Source organism: Centropristis striata, chromosome 12 (assembly GCF_030273125.1).
Source record: "Centropristis striata isolate RG_2023a ecotype Rhode Island chromosome 12, C.striata_1.0, whole genome shotgun sequence".
Taxonomy (NCBI): Eukaryota; Metazoa; Chordata; class Actinopteri; order Perciformes; family Serranidae; genus Centropristis; species Centropristis striata.
In genome coordinates this window covers 25,036,578-25,054,708 of record NC_081528.1, presented here as the reverse complement: position 1 = coordinate 25,054,708, position 18,131 = coordinate 25,036,578, and positions in this window count along the sequence as shown.

Genomic DNA, 18,131 nt, shown 5'->3' with positions numbered 1-18,131 from the left:
AACATGTGCACATGCTTCAGTGTTTTTAAAAAAACACATTATTTTTCTCACCCTGTTTATCTGAATGTGAATCTGAACATTACAGGAAAATACATCGTTTTTTTCATGCACTGGTCAATTTTGAGGCTTTTAGTTATTTTCTACCATGTCTTTTTTCAGAATAGTGGAAAGAAACAAACATTTAGGTGTATGTTTTACAATATTTGATCCATTTGCACCTGTAGATTTCTCCTAAATTTGCTAAAATTTAGCGTTCTATCGCAGCGAACATAGTCTAAATCTTGTCACCACAAGCATCCCACTCTCCTGCACAACAATATGTGTTTTAGATGTTCTGTATTTTTGTTGCTATGAATTGAATTCAACATTTTGTCTTCAAATAGTCATTTCCATTAAGAATGTAAGAAATCTTTCAAGGCCATTTTCTCAAAATTAGTTTTTCTCTTGCTCCGAGCCATAAATCTTTTTATTCCTAACTATATTCTGAAGGTTTTTTCAAAGGGATTTGTCTATATATCATTCATACCCTGATTTACATAACACTTTGTTCCCAAAAACGTTACAAAATTAGATTTTTCTTCATGGCTTTTGACAGTATTTTTTGATTTATTAAATTAAAAAAGGAGATATCCCAATGTCCTTCTGTAAAAAAAACTTTAAATCTAATATTAAACAAAATAAAATGATAATTTTGAAATTTGCTTTATCCAATGTTCAGATTTATTTCCAGGATATATATGCAAATTACCACATATGTAATGAGTTCACGTCTCATTTGCATATCTAAATGTAACATTTCAGTCAACTTGTAATGCAAAAAATATTGTGTTAATGTAAATAACAAATTGGGGAAGTTTCATGGTGATAGCTATAAGTTGAAAAAAAAAAACCCTTTTCCCCTGTAGTATCTTCCCTTAAGCCTCTGTCTGAAACACATAATTTTAGTGCCTGTCTCTTTAAGCCCTCTCCCAAAAAAGTCCAGTCTTGCTCTGATCGATCAGTGTTTCTGAGTCATCCAAATCTGCCCTCTATGCATTTCTGCACCATATATATAGAGAGAGTACTGATACATCACCTAGACCTGCTTTGTAATAGTTTTTTAAACATAAAAATCAGAAATTAGAGTTATTTCCATTACAGGACCTTCAAAACAAAAGTGTTAAATGAATGTTTGTTGCCAGAACAAATGTTAACAATTCACAGTTTTTTGACAATGTTAACCCCGAGCTGTGATCTCCAAGTGTGAATCCTTAACCTTCAGCATGATGTAAGCCTTGTTTTAACTCTGGGCTTTTCTCTGACCAAAGTTTAGGCTAGCCCAGGGCAAGGGGATGTCAAAAGACTCACACCCAGAGATCAATCTAAAAGACACAAGAGCTTTCTGAGATTTAGCTATGGATTTGTTGGTTGTCTCGTGTACTCAAACTAGAAAATGAGAGAACAGTGGACTGTGGGCCAAATCTGGCCCTCTGCCGGTTTTATTGATGTCTGAAATTTTCCCTCTGCAGCTTACATCAAAAACTATTTTTTTATGAATCTATGCTGGCTAACACCATAAATAAGGCCCAAGTAGAGTCTTAATTTATCATCTGGTTTGTGTAATCAATACCTTCATTGTGGAGAGATTCAGGCAAACGGAGTCAGAGCGGCATTTTTCACCAGACTGTGGACAGCTCCTGGTGTTGAAATAAGGTCTAATAAACCTACTAGATGATTGCTACCTGAATAATATAACAGCTTTATTAAATTAAACCAGATTTTTTTTATATCAAACACAGTTTTAATTCCACAACAATAATTCACCATTCAGAGAAAATCAAGAGAAGCAGGCAGACTATACTTTACTCTTCATTTGCCAACACATACTTTATTGTTAATTCTTCTTTACAAGAAAAAAAAAAAGGAGAAAACCTTAACCTACTATTTTTATTATCTACCTTTCAGTTTCCATAAGGACGATGATGTCTTATTTCTAAGGCTGGCTTTGACTGGAGCTGAGCTTACCATGAGGCCTGATAAATCGATCACAGAGATCATGTCTGATCCCTCCACAGCTGTCTGGCTGTTATTGCAATGGCAATATATATCTTAGCTGCAGAACCAAGAACTGCTAAAGCGCTGATAAAAAAAAAAATCAGCCAAGCAATCTTATGAATCAAAATATTTTATAAAAAATAATTAAAATAATATTCATTCAAATTTTCTCCACTACAGCTGTGTCTATTTGTTGGCCCCACAATGTCATTATATAGTGGAAATATAATATAAAGGGATGTCAGTTTGTATCAATTATATCATCAATAGTCTAAGATAGAACAAGGGTGCTCCAAGTGTCAATTTAGGGAGCCAACATATTATGATTGAGAGCCACACAGGAAGTCATAGGACTTGCGATTGGTCTCATAATGGAAATGCATTTCTTGAGCACTGAATTCACCTGTTTACAGATGAGGCAGATAACTTCATCTGTCCCCTGAGGGACATCTAGCAGTGAAACTCGTGAGGTGCCACCAGTTGCCATGCAACCAGTCGCTTTCTACAAGTTGTCATTCCTATCCTGACGGATGCTTGTTAGGGGCGAGCAGTCTGACACAGTTGCCCAGTAGTATATTAACTGTAAACTACTGAAAGGGAAAGTACTGGAATAGACTGCAGATGATTAAAATGTAACGCATTTCATGTCACATTTGGGGGCCACAGAAAATGTTTCTGACGGCCACTGTTGGCCTGTGGGCCTCACTTTGAGCAACATTGCCTAAGAAAAATAATAGTATGAATAAATGCAGTGCTGTTTGTCTCAATATGTTGTTTGAATGGATAACAAACTGGCATTTTTATGACATACTACCAGATTAGGCTTGTTTGGATTATTAAAAGATGCAATCAGAAGATAACCTACCTGCTGATATGATCTGCAAGTTGTGTATTTCATGTTATAATCAAAAGGTCAGACAAATATGCTTTCCACATTTTTTAACAAAAGGAACACTGACATCTGACTGACAAATTCCCAGCTGTACCATGCTGCAGTATCCGTGAAGGCTTCCTCTTCTGGCTTTGGGTATAATTGCACATCTGGGACTGAAGGTTGTCCGACTTTTCAGGTATTTGTTAACATTAAACAGCCACACCGTCAAAAGTGAAGCTCAGTGTTTGCACATATGTCACACTGTTTGCATTTCACACAGCAGTAAAGCTAATATGTGGTCTCATTTAGCAAAGTAGCAACATGTAAAATGATGACATTTAGTTATATCATGAAACTAATTGAGTTTCAACTGGCGATATATACATATTAGTCTTGAACAGCCGTTAAAATAGGTTGTTGCCAAGTGACACACATGCTGTAAGTCATGCTCAAACTCTTTCAGTCAGTTCTGTCCAGTAATATTTAAATATGCGTGATGTATGACAGGTGCTAAAACAGACCTGTCCTGTTACTAACACTGTGTGGCACTGCTATTCCTGGTTGCTTCGGGGTTAACAGGGTTAATTTAGGACATGGTGTCTTGAGTCCTAATGGGAGAATTAGCTTTTTCGAGGAACATCACAAAAAACGTTGAAAAGCTCATGCAGCACTCATCTGGCCGGCTTTGCAAGCTGATTTCCAGCATCAACTTTTTCATCTTAGCGTAATCAGGTTATTTATTGTTACACCGGTAATGAGCGAAACAAATCCTTTAATGTGAGACATCATATTGTGCATACTAAAAAGCAGTTTGCCCCTGGGAACTTTCAGAGAGGTGTGCAAAACAACCAGCTGATGGTTGTCTGCCTTTATTGATGGCCTTAAAATGCTAACCTGCTTGTCCTAATGGCACCACGGTCTGATGAATACATATCCAGCAATAGAATATGTGTGTGTGTGCGTCTGCGAAATCACATGGCTCATGAGAGATCCTCCATAGGGATAGGTTCCAGCAGATTGGGCTGCCGTTAGGGGAAAGCGCCGCCACATCCAAGAATTTAGTTCTGAGCCTCGATTTCCTCTCTGGGCGTGCGGTGGTGTTTGTTTTTCCTAAACATTGTTTATTTTCTAGGGTGTGTGTAGGTCTGCGTGTGTGTTCGCACATTTGTGTTTATATTAGTTTTTCATAGCTCTGACACTAAAACTGGGTGCCTGGTAGTAATAAAAATGAAATCCCCGTCAGCTTCCATTTCATGAAAAATAGATTATCCTCACAGTGGCTAACTGACAGGGTTCGTGTCAGGTCTTTTTATTTCAGGTAAAGTTTGCAATGACATTTGACAGAATCTACTATAAATAGCATGAATACTACGGGTAATACTACTGCATAATTCACCACATACAGCACAGTAATTAATACAATTCGACATCCTACTCTTTCCTCGCATGTAAAGAGTCATGTATGAGATGTTGGCCAATCACTAAAATCCAGTTCGGTGGAGGTCAAAAGGCCATTCAAGGTTACTTATGTATGCGGCTGTGCCTAGCTCAGTTTTTTCACTCTTTTCAAATATTTGTTTTTCAAAGACTAGCCTCCTTCCATGCACTTAATGCGACTTTCTTCTTTGGCCTCATCAGCAAATATGAAAAAAATCAGGCCCGCTGGGTATGAAGTAGGTCAAACTGTTAGTAGTTAATTTGGGCTTGGCTCAGACGAGCTTGAAACAGCACTTATTTTTCTGTTCACTTAACTCCCTCTCTCTCTGGATAATAGATGATGCTGTCCAAAGCCCTTAATCTTATAACTTTGCAATATTCCAAACTTATATATTTTTCGAAACCATAATTTCATGCTCTCGGGGTAATGTGAAGAGCAATTATTTGTACTGCGCTGTATGATAAAAACACTCCTATTCTCTGCGTCATTAACTCTAGACGGTGTAATCTGGAATATGAAATGCAGTGACACGGAGGGCTTACAGCGTTGTCACATGCATTGTTGATGTTGTTTCCAAGCCATGCGGCTGTATGTGCTGCACATGTCACTCACTTGTCATGGCATTTCAGACTCAATATCCAATCACCTCTACCACCGGGATACTTCAATCACACTGTATGTCTCCGACGTCATTCAGTGTGGGCAATTTTGGGAATCACAAAAAAAACCTCCTGAACCCTGTCTGCAAAGTGCTGAAGTAATGAAACAAGGTTATCCACTGCTGTTTTCCCCAAACTTATACTTCCCTCACACTAATATTGTTGTTGTTTTTTTGTTTGTTTTCATTTGATGTATTTATTTTATTGCTCCCTCACATCATTAATGTTGCATTATTGTTGTTGCTGATATGTATATATATATACATACATATCATTTTTTTATTTATTTTTTGTTATTTATTTTGTATCTATTTATTTATTGTTCACTCACTAAAAACACAGTGGCTTGTTTCAGGACTTGTTTAGTGTTTTTTTGTGTCATCATATACAAAATATATATATACATATATAAACATTATTGTATGCATCATTCAAAATCACAATAAACACATTTCAGTTTATTTTTAATAAGCCCCATATGCCTAAAAAAGTCCTTAAATTAAAACTTTAATTTGCGAATACATTCAAGGACCCAACACTTTATGTTTACTATAGCTATGACTTGTTACTGTGTTTTAGCTGTATGGAGCTGCACAGGTAACCATTTTTTAATCCAGAGGTCAGTTTGAGAATGATTCCATGTAGAGTATATTATACAGAAACAAAAAAAATTAATAACACTATGCTGTGTTCACCTTTCATTCTCTAGCATGAAGCACCTAAACCTCCAATCTTATTTATTTGGGTTGAATAAGAAACTGTAATTAAAATGTGTTACATGATATATAGTTGTAAAGGTAATTACAGTCATTTGATACAGTTCAGCACAACTAATTTGAGTTCGTAGTAAAGATTACTGGCTTCCTAAGTACAATTTTAATTGGACATTCATACATGTCATACTATAGCTACAACCTGCATATTTCAATACTAATATAGTTCATGTTTGTAGTGTTGTGCACAGCAGACAGAATTTAGCTTTTTCTAACAAAAAGAGACAGCCATTATAATAATCATTAAAATCATCTTTTTTCTTCCCCTGAACACATTTCTTGTTAAAATATGAAAAACAGAATCACTGTGAGTCCCCAAAATTAAAAGTCACAGAAGCGACAGGCTTTGAGGTGATAGATTACCTCATCCAATGATGATTCAGAAACAAAAACGCTAGAACCTGAGGCTATGTGAATAAAAGTGAAAATATATTTTAAGGCAGAATTAACAGCAAATAGAACATTTCTCAAAGTCACTTTGAGTTTTCTACTATCAGTGTTTGTCTGAGCGTTTATGTAACAATGTTTAGATTGGATAAAATTGCTATTATGCATTTAAATTAAACATTATGTAGCCATAACCCTGACTGTGCATAGGCAAATGGTGCATTCAAATGCTTTTCAGATGTTCCCATTGTCACAAGTTGCTTTTCTGACTTCAGTGAGATGCAAAGATACAGTCATGAAAGAAATATTGGACCACCATTGCTTTCTTCACTTTATTGTTCATCTTAATGCCAGGTACAACTTAATGTACATTTGTTTGGACAAATATAATGATAACAACAAAAATAGCTCACAAGAGTTTAATTGAAGAGCTGATATCTAGACATTTTCCATGGTTTTCTTGATAATGATTTTGGTTTTTATTAAGAAAACCATGGAAAATAGCTAGATATCAGCTCTTAAATTAAACTCTTATGAGCTATTTTTTTTTGTTATCAATACATTTGTCCAAACAAATGTACCTTTAGTTGTACCAGGCGTTAAAATGAACAATAAATTGAAGAAAACAATAGTCTAATATTTTTTTCCATGATTGTATGCTGCATTTTATTGTTCAGAGTATTTAAATGACACACTGATAGCTGTTCAAGTGTTTGCATGACATTAAAATGTGATCGGGATCTAACTTTTAGAATTCTTCCAACACAGAAGGAACGCAACACAGATGTCCTATTGCAATGTTAACAGAAGTGAAAACAATAGTGTATCCTCCCCATGATTCAGATGTCCAAAATGTTATGGGTTCTCCCATAGCTCATGCTACACCCTTCCACCAAGTTTCCAGAAAATCAGGCCAGTCGTTATTTTTCAAAATCCTGCCGAGAAACACAAACCAGACCAAAAACATACTTGGCAGAGACATGGAAACTTAAACATTTATCTTTTCTACTGTATTGAAACTAAAGAAGATCAACACAATCCAGTATGTGTGAATCAAACACATGCATTGCACAAAGTATCTTTTGCATACTAACTATTTACTGTTGCAGAGATTTTTCAATATCGCCCATATGATTCATGGTGATATGCAGCCAGCACAATAAAGATTGAATCAACCCTAAAATTTGTCAGTTGCGTTAAAGTCTGAACAGTGTTGATGTGATTTATGAGTTCTCAAGTTAATGCAGGCAACAGGAATGCCACACAGATGGGCTGTAACTTAGACACTAAGTGGCATATATTGGTTTTAATAGACTGAGAACTGTCACTATCGGTTGAATCCTTTGATTTAGAGCCTTTTACTGCTCCAGGTCTCAGGTGTTGCTTTGCTCACAGTCAACATTACCGGGGATGAATTCAACCTTTATTTCTTTTCCTTTTTTTTACTGTCACATCAAGGACGATTTGTAAACACAGCCATATAATATCTATCCGTCTGGTGAAGAGGTGAAGCATTTCTTTGGCTTATTTTCTGTATTGAAACACTTATACCGTGGTTACACACCGTAGCAGGAAGCAAGCCTAACGAGTGAGTTGGCATATCGTGAAAACTGAATTGTTGCTATGGTAACCTGCAGTTTGATATTAGTTCTGTATCGATTTGAGTAGTGGTTAAGATGTTGGTGCCAGAACCAATAGTTTTTTGTTGTCATAGTACATTGAGTCATCAGGAAAACGACTGTATGATGTAAAGCAATGTAATAATAGTTCTTCAAAGCGAACTATATGACTCATAATATCCTTAGTTTGGTGACACATTTCGTCAGTGCCATTAACATATAGGCCTATGGAAGAGAAAAAACAAACACTCACCATACGCTTTTAAGTTTTATTCATTGTTGGAACATTGCCAATTAGGTTATTAATTAGAACAGTGTTTGGGTTGCAGGTTGTGAAAAATCTTTCTGGCTGTTGAGTAACTGATAAAGTCAAGTCATTAACATTCATCACTAAAGGGAAATTAACGCTTGTAAACCACAGCTATATACACTTAAAACTGTCTTTATAGCTGCTCACAACTAGAGCTGGGCGATATGACAAAATATATTGTCAAAATGATGTAAAAATGTCTATTGTACATATTTTTTTAAAATCTGGGTTGTATAAAGACTGACAAAGTCCACATAGTGCGAGGGTTAGGGTGAATGCATGGGTCAAGCAAACTTTTTAAACTTTAACCCAGGAGGCTGCTGTTTGTGTGAGTTATGTACATAACTAACACAAGTTATGAAACAGACATAGTCATTTTTGTTCAAAGTTTCTTTATTAGTTTCTTCGATTTTTAGAAATAAAATCCCATCCTACAAGTATCACTAGCCTATTACACCATTAAAAAAATGTACAGTATACTGAAACATACATCCAATGGTCAGCATGATCAACCATGTATTAACACACAGATAACACAAATGAGTTAGGAATACAGAAAATAAATTAAATGTAACAATAAAAAAGACAATTAAAAAGGGGTAGATAAATAATGATAAAACATGTCTGTAGTTATGACATGTGTGAAGCGTCCATTTTTTCTCTTTGATCCAGACCTGGTTTCCACAGTGTAAAATTTAAGGGTACAGCCTCTCGTAGCATAACACATTTTTTTCTAGGGCCAGATTTAGAAAAATAGTTATTTTAATTGAAACCGTGATCGATCTCTAAACCTAACTAATTAGTTTTGTTGCCTAAATGGGTATTGTTCTACTGGGCCTTGTGCAGGTGCAGTGATAGCTCATGTTGCTGGACATTAGTAGGACTATGCATGAAAAATGAGGCATAACATTGTATGAGATATCATACGTTGTATTAGGATATGTCAGTTATTTATTTCATGGTTCATAAACAATATAATATGCAGGCAAACTGTGGTAAGTAACAGATCATTTTTTTCAGTATCACCCTTATGAAATTTGCAGCTCACCAATTAAAAATTGAATCAGTTACAAAAGAGTCTGAATAGTATGCATGTGATTTATGAGATACCACATTAAAAATGTATTCTTAATTTCAAGTTTAATTTTCATCAGTACAAAGAACCCATGCAAAGATTTTTTTGTTGTAACTTACTTTTCAAATCCCTTGTCCACATGTCCAAACTAAAAATATACAACATACAATAAAAAAGAGAAAAAGTCAGAGCCCCGAGTCAAGGCCGTGTAGTGTCACATAGTGAAACAAGTTTTACAAAACAATATTTACTATCGGGTTGTTGTTTTTTGCATTTTGTCATTTCTATTTTCTTCTCACTCAGCGAGTGTACATTGTCGACCACCTCTTCTTTCTTTTCTGTTAATTATCTTCACATTGTGGCTGGATTTGCTCGCAGCAGTGCACTGTGGTGAAGACCTCAAGCACGCCCACACACACACACAAACATAAGCCTTTGTCTAGCCTGTGTTTGCTCATATGCAGTATAAAATACCACTGTAGCTTTTGTCCTGATATGTCATCCAGTCTCATAAATTCCCCAGTCCTATAAAGGGGTGCGGAGCAGACGCATGAGGGAGAAAAATGAACTCCATCAGGAAGCTGGATAAAATTTCTCTGACACATACAACCTTGGTCCAGTAAGAATATCTCTGTATCCTGCTGACATGTGATCTTCTGAATCTATTTGGGACAGCTTGTCTCACTGAACTCTAAACAAGCCCTTTCAAGCTGCATCATTCATCAATTTCAAGCCTGTTTGTGGGCTACAGATGATACCCCGCAAGCTCAATAGCTGGCAGACATTTAACAATATGTCACCCAGGCATTCTCAGACAACCCACACTTAAGGCTTTTACTAATCCAAAGCTTCAGGTGTTGACAACATGAAATGCTCAAGGCGTCGAGCAAAGCTGATCACATACTATTGTAACCATGACAGCACTTAATCAACATCTATTCGAGGGCAAGCTTTGCAGAATTGTCATTACCGTTTCTGGCTAGTGAGTATGTACCTCCACCGGTGAAGGCACATGGTTTTTTGTCTAGTTTTTCTTTTTTTCTAAATCTGTCTTTGTTTGTGATGATGGTACAGTGCCGCTGAAGCACTTTCTGCTGATGGAGAGGTTCAGCAGATAAATGATGAAAGGGATTTCTGAGAACCGCTGTTATGGCTCTTTGAACTATTTTTACTGCCTTATTTTTCATGATTGCTGGGAGGTCCAACTCTTCTAAGACAAACTCTGCACAAGCTTACGAAAATTGTGAAGCCTGTTTACTTGGTCGTAATTGAAGGGCTGAATTAGTTGTCCCCCTGTTTTCTGATTTTCTGCTGTATACCATAATTCCTCTGAAGCCCTATTCGCAAACTGAAATAATCTGGTGAATGGCTCCTGTTTTATGAACAAAATTACTTTAATTGTAACAAGGTCTAAAGAGGCAGCATGTGAAATGATTGATGGGGTAACATGTTGATTGTAAGAGTAAACTTATCATGTGTTGAATGAGAACATAATTTATATTTCATTTCAGCAATAATATATTTACTGCAGTGCATCCAAACACTGACTGCAGAGGAAGTTTCTTCTACCTTAATTTAATTGTGGTCCCTGTGTTGCTGTGGTCCTAATTTTACCTTTTTGATTATAATTTTTCATTATTTGTTTAACCAATTTCAGAACTATTGGAATCACTGCAACCATGCAAGTGCAAAATAAATTAAATTGATTTTTTTGGAGCCTGGAGCAAATGTGCTTGGCCATGATAGACACTGCACAAGATAGAATAATTACAACACTTTCACTGTCTGCATGTTGTTATACAACAGAATATATTTTTGTATGTTTGGGGCTGCTGGACAGTTAAAAAGTAACATACAATACATATATTTATAGTATTTTTAAAGGTAAAGAGGCACTTTACATGGTAAAGGAGTCCTATTTTGCCAATTTTTGTTTTTTCCATGTTTAAAATAAACCTTCATATAGCTGGTCATTTTTTTTAATTAATTATAACGGATATAAAAATCATTGTATTTAACCATGTTCTAAGCATTAATATAAGTATTCAAGCCATTAATGATTGATGTAGTGAGAGTACAATGTTGAGTATGTTTTTGAGCAGGGCCATTAAAAGAACATTAGGATTAATATTAATTAATCTACATCTACGAATGTTCCATTTAGTGTCTTTTTTTCACTCACCAGCAAGGAGAATTTAAATATATTCCACAGTGGAAGAAGTGTTTAGATCCTTCATTTCACTAAAAGTACAATTAGCAAAAGAACTTCAAGGTAAAGTCCTCCATTCAAAACTTTCCTCAAGTCAAAGTATCAGCACAGTTTTCTTAAAATAAAATAATAAAAAGTAAAAGTTATGTTTTTGGATTAATATTACTTCTGCATTAATGTGTATGTTGCTTTTTACTGCTTTAGTTGATTTAAGGTTGTGCTCATTTCAACTAAGACTGTTGAAAGGGAAGTTTTAACCAGAGCTGTTCTTTACTGAGAACAAACTGGCCGTGCATGCATGTTAGAGCATGGAAGTTCAACTTGCTGCTTTCATACGTCCCACTGTGTTGTCCAGAAGCACAACGACCACCCATTGGTTCCCACCAGGTTACACTGTTAGCTCTCTCCCCATTGCTGTTTTAGGACAAGCCGCCGGCTCATCCACCACCGTGTCAAGAGCTGTGTGCAGGCAATCAAAAAGCTCTGAATTCCCTGTACAGCCACTATAATCTTTTAGTTTATCTTAAACATTCAAATTCAAAATCTCCAAATTGTAGATACTTTGTTTTGCAACAAGATCTCCAAACTAAAGATCAAATAGACTGGAGCGGAGCGGAGCGTTGTGTCTTGTGTTAAATAAGAACTCTTTACGCCACTAAGATCTCAGTAACAGCAGGATTTATTGGCATCTGCATTTCTGACAAAAGGAGAGTAAATAGGTAACGTCATCTGCTGTGGCACACTGACACATTCTGTCTAGAAAGACAGCGTTATAGTTAGCTGGCTATGCTAGCGGTATATCTACCAGCCTTAAACACAGCGAAACAATTTTCAACTCAAAAGAAATGTGCTGAATCAAACCACAGACACATAATATCCACCCATATATATACATATATATATATATATATATATATATATATAGCTACAACTTTTGATATTCATTAACATTGCCTTATCTTTTGCGATCTTAATGCAGGTATATAATTACGCCAGAAGATGGTAGAATTATTTTACAATCTTATTTCACTATGTTACACATACATGTATGGTTTGCCATTGTAAAAAAGGTAAATTTAGGCTACAAAACCACTGACCTTGGTTTAGGGCAAAAATCCTGGTATAAAGGGCAGTTTAAAAGTAAATAAATGGATATAAACGCTGGAAGTGAAGTAGTTACGAGGGTGAACCAAAGAAGTTACGTTACAAAACATAATTTACAAAACTATGTAAAATGTTGTTTATTTTGTTTTCATATGGGACACAAACTCCGTTCACCTGGGTGAAGTCCGTCTTTTAAACTCTGCATCGCTGTCAATCACTATAACTGTCATACCAAGATGGCAGCAGAGGAAAGTCTAAAGTGTAAATATGAGTCGTATTTTGCTGCCTGTACAAACCCTCAATATTGTTGTTTTTGAGGGGAGAACAGTCTCAGTAAAAAGTACAATAGTTGAAAAACTGCACCATAGTACAACATTAAATACCACACATGATTTAATGTACTTAGTTTTCCCACCACTGGAGATATGTTATCTCTTCTATAAAACAAAACAAAAAAAGAATGATTTATTTCTTTGCAGTCGAAATTGACTTTGTCATTTTCACAACTTTGTCTTAATGGAGTAACAAACTGTAAGAGATATATTATCCCTTATCCAACCTAACAATGTACTTGTGACACGGCTCAATCTCTCAAGCTGCCATCTATTACAGTGACATGCAGAGGGCTCGCATCAGGAGAGACTCGGCCCAACAGGAGTCTCAAGTCTCAAGTATTTCCTTTGATGAACGAGGCCTGTAACATCAGCGCTTGTTGACCTGCACTGTGCGGTTTAGCTGTTCAGCTGGGGCCAATGCTTCCAGTTTCATGAATATTCTGATACGATGTATTTAAGAGTTGTGAGTGCCGTATTGAGGTTGTAATAGCTCGGAGAAACTCATTATCTCAGCTTGAAATCCTCCAATGTCAACATTAAGTGGGATGCGAGGCATTTTAAACTGTAGAATATTTGGAGTCTGCGCAAGTTCACCTTCTGTGATACTGTTCAGAAAAAATGAATTCATGTTTATATTCACATCTGGGAGCTGAGGAATCATACTACATATCTTCAAAATATCACCTTATAAAAGGTGTGTGTGTGTGTGTGTGTGTGTGTGTGTGTGTGTGTGTGTGTGCCAGTAGAAGAAGAAGAAGTCCGTTCTCTCCTATGCTTCACCACTATCCTGCATCAAATTCAAGGCTGCATTTTCTTGAATTGGCTTGATCAGTGATGCAGCCATCTGTCATTTTGGCAGGTACAGTGCAGGACTCATGAGTGCAGCACTCAGAAGGAGTCTTTGGTTGTTTTTATGACTGACGTCATTCCTGCAAAGTTAACAGCACCTGTGAAACTCGCCACATAGGATAAAAATAATCACATGGCCTTGAGAACATCCTATAGCCTTGCTGTTTTTTTCTCCTCACAGCACCACAGCACAGCACAGCAGTGGCGTGAAAACATGTGGTTTGTGGGAAAGGAGGAAATGGATATAAAAAGATTTGAATATTTTACAGAGAACTAAGTATAAACATTTAACTCTCTGCTGAGACAAATTTAATGTTCATTTAAAGTTTATATGAGCCTCAGTTAAAATTTAAGTAGTGCAAGTCGTTTTCTTGACTCAAGCGAAATCTTTTACACACATATATAATAAATGTTTCAATTATACTTCATTTATCATATTACAGACAATACTTTGGTTCCTTGGACACTTTTCCACCACTTCATATTTCCTCTGTGGTGTTTCTTTTAGCCGGTGAGGTTATTTGCTGTAAATGTCACCTGGGACGCTGAGTGACAAAATAATGACAACCTTTTTTGAGGCAGAGCAATTTCCCAGAATTGAATGAGCAGGATGTGTGCAGAGTGAACAATATGTGTACTCGCCTCCCGATTGGTCTCTGTCAATACCATTCTGACATCTCTCCAAGAATGTGTTCAGACAAATAGATTGGACGTCTCACAAACACACGCTGAGAGGCAAAATAGAGATTTAAACACACACATGCGTTGTCCACTGGCCCCTTGTTTATTTTGAAACTCCCTTTAGATGAATGCAGTCAGGGGCAGAAATGGATCACATTAAGGCAATGTCAAAATATGTTGAACCCGGTTTCCAAGAAATGCATTTCTGCTGGAATATACTGTAATTGCAGCATAAATCTCACAGAGAGCTTGCTCGTATACATACTGTACACGTTTAGAAAATATTAGTTAATTAAAGTGTCATTGAACCGGGTGGGTTGTGTGACAGAAAAATCCATTCATTCCATTAACATAGTAACTCTATCTATTTGCATGTCAAATGTCCAAGAGAGTATTGAGTTGTGATGTGACAAATACATGTCTCATTTATTCTGGTTATATGACACTTTTACTTGCGTAAAGTGGATAGCTTATGAAGGTCATTGCTTTTGAATTCGAACAAATGATATATTTTACAGAACATCTGCTCTCATAGGTGTTATTTTTAGAAGTGTAATCTATCATGTCTTGTTTAAATCACGCTCTCCCCGGATATTTTTTTGTGCTTGTGAAGGCAGGTGTTTTTTTTTTTTTTGTACTTCCCTCGTGTTAATTAAATGGTTCATTGGATTCGAAAATGAACTCAAGAAATGACACACTAGATTTTTTAAAAATGTGTAAAATGTTACAAAATGATTACTGGTGTAAGAGGAGAACACATTAGCATGCAATCATGTTGTGATTTTTTCGAAACCGGCATAATTGCAACGAATAGTAAGTGCCTGTACTGTATGTAGATAGGCCTAGATCAAGGAAATATTATGTACATTAACATTACAGCAGTTAAACCTATTATGATACAAGTACTGTTATGGAAGAAGTTTTAATTACGGATGCATATTATTGATTTTTTTTTTCAGCCAATACGATAATTACCTGCTTCTAATGGCCGATACCAATAAGATGTAGTGATTTATTATTCCATAGCTCTGACCTTTTCCCTAAATATTCAAATCAATTATTGGGACATAATCTGTCAAATCACACGTGTCAATGTATACAATACTCAATACAAAAAAACTGTTATAGGACCGAAAGCCTAGTCTGCTGATATAAGATTATGACAGCAGCCATATAGTAGACTGCTGTGCTTAATAGTGAAATGGAAAGGGATTATGCTAAGTCAATGAAAGCAATTTGTCTTCATATCATCAGCTCTATTTTTCCGCTGTAATTTTCTTTATCAAAATAATGCATAATAATATACTTTTCCACTCAGAGTGATTCACAGTCCTTTTAGAAACGGCCTCTTATGAGCAACTGATATACAGAATAAATGGGAAAATGGACACCTTTATAGACATCTGCAGCCCATTTCTAACACAGGTCAGGGAAATGTAAACTAAGATGCGTCTAATGTGTTCTTTATGTTACACCCATAGACTGTATAAAATAGGTTACACCATAGGATAATGGGATGACAGTTTCTGTCCAATCAAGCATTTACTGGGCATTTTTAAGTCAACATGTGTGTATGTTCACAAGATTTTATTTTTTTGTACCTGCTGTGTATTTGTATCTGTTACTTGTGTTTTTAGTTTTTGTTGATTTAATTATTTGCCATTGTTGTGTGTATCAATTCATGAGACACATTGGGCTGCCTTTTTCAATGTCTGTGAGGGAAACAATAGTATTATTATTGACAAAAATATAACACTACTACTACTACTACTACTACTACTACTACTACTACTACTACTACTACTACTACTACTACTACTAATAATAATAATAATAATATAAAAGGGATCTCCAATTATTGGCCCAGTATATATTGTGCATTCCTAGTATTCATGTCCAACTAAAGGCTCTAAATTTGATGTAATGTTACTTAAGTAAAACATATATAATGACTGTCGAATAAATGCATGATAAATTATCAAAAGACCTCCATATGGAGGCAGAATAGCCTCCATGGTATTATATTTTTGCACAAAATTAGTTTATTATCACTGGTGCATTAAACAGCATATCAATGTTGCAACTAATTTGACTACTTTTTATTCAGCTGGGTATTTCATGTTAACCAATATATCATATTTATAATACAACTTAAAAGGATGTTTATTGGCAATATATTATTAACTATTGATGAGCAGTGTATTATGTTTCAACAGAAAAGTCAACCATTCAACCATTGATTTGCTGCTTTTCTCGATTTTATATCATTACAAACTGATTATCTTTGAGTGTTGGACTGTTAATCATATAGTATAAGAACATTTTTTTGCAAACGTCACTTTGTATTATGGTCAGAATGGATATTTTTACACTTTTTTCACTTTCACTTTGTCACTTCCAACATTCAATGGACCAAACAATACTTAAAGAAATTAAATGATCATCTGATTGATAGATTGAATTAGTTAAAGCCCTAATTTATAATATCAAATCATAATTTATAGATACAATCTTAATTAATAAAGTAATAAGCAACTGTAACTGTAATGTAGTGATGTGAGAAGTTAATTATTTGCTGTGAAATGTAGTGGAGTGAAAGTATAAAGTAGTATACAATTAAATAATTAAAGTTGTACCTATAGTGCAGTAGTTGGGTAAATGTTACTTCTCACCCCTGGGAATGGCAGATATCTTATCTCTCCTTATAATTAGCAAAACGAATATTAGGAATATATAACAAGAAAAAGGCCCAGAATCAGAAGCAGTATGCAGCATTTTAAAGTAAAAGTCTCCCCGTGTATTCTTTTTTTAAAAGACTGATCTTTAGTAATACATTTCAGGTAACATTTTCCCAGGGTTGATACATGGCATTTTGAAATGAAGCTCCTCAAATGTTAAGTGTGGCTAGCCTATGTGTTCCTCCTACGCTGTCAGATCCAGCAGCTGTAGACGAGGTTCTCCGATCAGAGTCTCAGAGCAGCACTGGGGAAGGACTGACACAAAAGCAGGGAGTCATAAAACATTCAGCATCATTCAAAGTATCCTTCCCATGCACGCTTAGACAATGTGACATTCAAAACAACAAGAGAATGTCGGTCCAGGAAGCATATTTCAGCAAACGACTTTTTTTTTTTTTGAGCATAATAAAATGTAGAGGAAGGGAAAAAAACAGAGAAAAAAATGGCTTGGCTTGACACTTTTACTGTCACCCATTGTCTATGAAGAGGTATATCAAGCTGCGCGCTCACGTATCCAGTTAGTTTCAATAAAGTCATGATATTATTCTTTGTCAGGCGTACAGCATTTTGAATTAATAGGAAAACATTTAAAAGGGTAAAAGAATGCAAATTATGTTTTCATTCTGAATCCTTTCTGAGCAAATCACGCCTCATTTAGACGTGATTAGATACCATAAGAGTTTTTCTTTCCAAGAGTTTTCTTGACATTTACATTCAAAATGGCAAACAATATGCATTTTTTTTGCAAGTGTACCTCCTCATGTTAAAGTCTGCATGGAAATGTGTCACTCGTGGAGTTCATTTCCCTTCTTTATTTCATTGTTTTATGAGGTCTTTAAAATGTAAGTGCTCCTTTTTCTTCCTCCTCACCTATTAGAGAACACAGCTGTGAGGCAATTCTGTGAGAAAAAGAAAAATCAGGTTACCATGTGCTGAACTGTTTAAACACTAAGCAGCGGGTTTGATGAATTACAAGTCAGTTAGTCCATTTTGCTGACAGAATGCAAATTTATTTATGACCCTGAGACTGGGAGAAAATGAAATCA